We start from the raw sequence: 4,340 nt of genomic DNA on the forward strand, positions 1-4,340 counted from the left end.
GGGTGAGATATGAAAAAAATTATCAGCCATCATAATACTTGTGAAGTTGAATTTCTTGCTGGAAGGCAATATTTACAGATTCCTTTTCCAATGTTAGGTTTTCATTCCAGTTGCTAGGTATGATAATCAACTAAGGCAACCACAATATAATTGTAAAATGTTTTAATCAGGTCAGCTTCGTGATAGTGTGATTTATCAATTCATCCTGATTTTAAATTCAAGCGTCTTTGAGAAGTCAGTGGCTTGTCATCCCCCTCTTTTTCACCTGGAATCACGCTAGCTTTTTGATGAGCTATACAGCATCAAATTCTGAACCTAAGGACCTAGAAGTAAGGTCTGTTAGTTCTGTTGCTTACTAACTCAATGATTTTGAGCAAAATAATTTTGCATTTTTGAGTTCCAATCATAAGTAGAAATTGGAGGATTTGTCTTTGTGAAAATGCCTGTTTTAGAGGAAGGTGGCGGGCAGAAAACTGCTTTTACATAATTCATAGATGTATCAGCATAAATGTCATTACAGAAAAAAGTCACCCAATAAGCACCAAATACCTCACATCTACTGAAAAAAAAAATAGGTTGAGCACAGAGAAGAGGCAGAGTTTAGATGCTTAGTATTTGTGAATGAAAATAGTGGATTTCTTCCAGCCATAATCCACATTCACTGTTAACACTTTAGGGCAGGATTTAGCTAAGCAGATTAATAATAGAGTTGAATACAAAAATGGAAGACTTGTAAACTATTGTTAAGGAAATTTGTTTTAAAATCTGTCAGACAGTCCTTGGCCAGATTGATACATAGGTGTAAGCAGAAAATTTTATTTCCTCTTTATTCCCTAAGTTATAAGGATAACATGGTAACACATTATCTTTACCAAATATTATTCAAATAACATAAAGCATAAAGAATAAAGTGTTAAAATTATTCTTCTTAGTTTCTTCTCCCATTCTTCTTTTTTGGAGATAACCACTCTAAAATATCTTTTTTGAAGTAAAAGGAATTCAGGTTGTCAAGTCAGAGCATACTAAATTCAAATTGCTGTTTTGCCACTTAGCTTTGTGACCTAGCGTATTTCTTAAATTTTCTAATCTCTCAATTTACTCACTTGTGAAATCAAAGTAAAAACAATGTGCAGAGTTGCTGCACAGAGTAAATTACATGGGATTCACATGTTGAAATAGAATAAATTAAAAATCATATATCATGTAACTTTCAGAAAAATCGCAGAAACAATATATGTTTTCATCTCCTCTTCCTTGCTCCTCCATTTCTCTGTGTCCTAATCAGTCTTCTCTTCTTTCTTCATTCATTGTAATTGTATTAAGATTGTATCACTGTCTCCTTGAGGAAGATGTTGGCCATTTGTATGAAAGATTATCACAGCAGAGTGGAGAGAAGGCTCCATTCTCTCAACTCATAGAAAGTTGAAATTAGGCAGATGTAAGTAGTATACTCTCTAGCCCATTATTTCTATCTGTCTTCCTCCCTCCCGGCTTCTTTCCTTCCTTTCTTCCTTCTTGTTGAGAAATGAGTTGTTTAAATGGGATATAACTGTAGTTGTTACTAGGGTGTGGGGGCTATGGACAGAGTAGAGTCTAGTTGTTCAGTCTCCTTTTTTTCTGAGAAATCTGAGGTGCCTCCTAAAATCCTGATACTAATATAAAATATGACCCATCTCATCCAAATTCTCTCATTTGTAAGATGAGGAATACATTTTGGAGTGTTCATTTCAGAGTTAGTCAGTCATCAAAATGTAGGGCAATTATCTTGATTGGAAATTATCACCTTTGACTTTCAGCTTGAGTATACCACACCTTGAAAAGTGTTTTAGTAATTGCTGGATCTGCAGGTGTTCACGGTCTCTGGGGCTACAGTCCAGATTTTAGGAGGGCAGAGTAGCCCGCAACCTCTCCAGTGGTTTATCAAAGACACCTCAATTTTATTCTGGCATTTAATCTGCTACAGAAGCCGTTTATTGCTTCGTCTTCCTAAGTAACGTGGATCCTGTCACTTAATTAACTCACCGTTTGACTGCATGTTTAAAACTGTCAGGTGGGATGTAGATTTAGTGCTGTCTTATGATTAATAAAATGCTAAAGTCTCATTTTGTGAGAGCTACATAGCTGACATCTGAACAAAAGCTACTAAGTTTGTTGGTTGTTATTTGGCTTTATAATTACACAAACTGACGGGAAAATAGGTCCATTTGTCTGTTCTTTTTGTATATTTATTTTTAAAGCATGTCCATATGTGGGTTTTGGGGGTTGGTGTGGTTGATTAAACTTAAAGAAATATTTTAAATTATAATATTAAATGCTTATGTCTTAATAGGTATACTTTATTGAAAAATGTTTTATAATCTTAGAATTAATAATTGCATATTTACTGAGTGATTATTTATGCTAGCTACCGACCTAGGGTTATTTAAATACATTGCTCCAACTAAACTTCATAATAATTCCAAGAAGGAGGTGGCAGTGGGTGGAACTCATAGCGAAGCGCTTGTGGAGTTCGGCCAGAAGAGCAACCAAGGTGAGGACGCTGAGCTGGAATCCGGACAATTATGTTCGCGAAACCAAGTTGGTCTAACACGGAGTTCCAAGAAACTATGATCCTACCTTACATGCTTTTGAGGTCCTGTGAGAACATGTAAGAGCTTTAAATGCTACCAACGTGGAACAGGTATTTGCAAAACCATTCCTTGCCTCGCTGGATGGTCACCGAGATGGAGTCAATTGCTTGGCAAAGCATCCAAAGAACTTGGCTACTGTCCTTTCTGGGGCATGTGATGGAGACGTTAGAATTTGGAACCTGACGGAAATGTATCTGTACAATACAAGCACATGAAGGCTTTGTACAAGGAATTTGTACTCACTTTTGTGGGACTTCTTTTTTCACTGTTGGTGATGACAGAACTGTGAAGCAGTGGAAAATGGATGGGCCAGGCTATGGAGAAGTGGAAGAACCATTACATACAATATTAGGAAAGACAGTGTATACTGGGATTGATCATCACTGGAAAGAAGCTGTTTTTGCCACATGTGGACAGCAAGTAGATATTTGGGATGAACAAAAAACTAATCCCATATGTTCAAAGACCTGGGAATATGCCAGTATGAGTAGTGTTAAATTTAACCCAATTGAGACATTTCTTTTGGGAAGTTGTGCCTCTGACAGGAATATAGTACTATATGATAGGAGGCAAGCTACTTCTTTGAAAAAGGTTACCTTAGACATGAGAACAAATACAATCTGTTGGAACTCTATGGAAGCTTTCATTTTTATAGCGGCAAATGAAGATTCTACTTTATATACTTTTAATATGTGTGCACTGGACACTCCTGTAATGGTCCATATGGATCATGTATCTGCATTCCTTGATGTGGATCACTCTCCCACTGGGAAAGAGTTTGTGTCTGCTAGTTTTGATAAATCTATTCAAATCTTTCCTGTGGACAAAAGTCAAAGCAGGGAGGTATATCACACAAAGCGAACACAACATGTTATCTGTTCAAAATGGACTTCTGACAGCAAGTATATTATGTGTGGGTCTGATGAAATGAACATTCGCCTTTGGAAAGCTAATGCTTCTGAAAAATTGGGTGTGCTTACATCACGAGAAAAAGCAGCCAAGGATAATAACCAGAAATTGAAGGAAAAATTTCAGCATCATCCTCATATAAAACGTATAGCTCGTCATTGACATCTATCAAAACCTATCTACAGCCAAATTCAGGAAGAGCACATCATGAAAGAAGCTTGTCGATGAAAGGAAGTGAATTGTATTAAACACGGCAAGCCTGGATCTGTGCCAATTGTGTCAGAGAAGAAGAAACACATAGTGGCAATTGTAAAATAATTGGTATTCCTAACAATCGTGATGTATAATTATTTTTTACCTTTGATTTGAGAAGTCTACAAGTAAGTGTTGGGACTAGAAAAAAAATTATTCCAAGAAGTAGGCATTGTTTTTCCCATATGACAGATTAAAAAACAAAGCTCTGAGATGATTAGTTATTTGTATAAAAGCACCTACCTTAATATTAACAGAGATCAGCCTTAAATACAGGATTTCGTGTCTAAATTTATGAATTCTGCTTATTCCAATGGGAGAATCGCTTTGATTAAGCCCCCTGGAATTGGTGTGCTTTTGTAGCAATTATGCCTGGAGTCCTTGATCATTGTTTATTCTTTCTCTTGCTACATGACCCCACAGTGGAATTTGTGTTGAGGATCCCCAAGACCATTTCTATATTCTTGCTAAAAGACTCAAAGGACTCTACTTATAGTGGTAATCATAGCTAAGATTTATTATGATAAAAGGGTACAAAACAAGATAAAT

At 36.2% G+C, this 4,340-nt stretch overlaps 1 pseudogene; it reads left to right on the forward strand.

Moving 5' to 3' along the window:
- The first annotated feature begins 2,370 nt into the window (after positions 1-2,370).
- On the forward strand, positions 2,371-3,790 carry LOC116566041 (annotated as a pseudogene).
- Positions 3,791-4,340: the final 550 nt, after the last annotated feature.

This window comes from Sapajus apella, unplaced genomic scaffold (genome assembly GCF_009761245.1).
Source record: "Sapajus apella isolate SASKATOON/1434 unplaced genomic scaffold, GSC_monkey_1.0 scaffold42, whole genome shotgun sequence".
Taxonomy (NCBI): domain Eukaryota; kingdom Metazoa; phylum Chordata; class Mammalia; order Primates; family Cebidae; genus Sapajus; species Sapajus apella.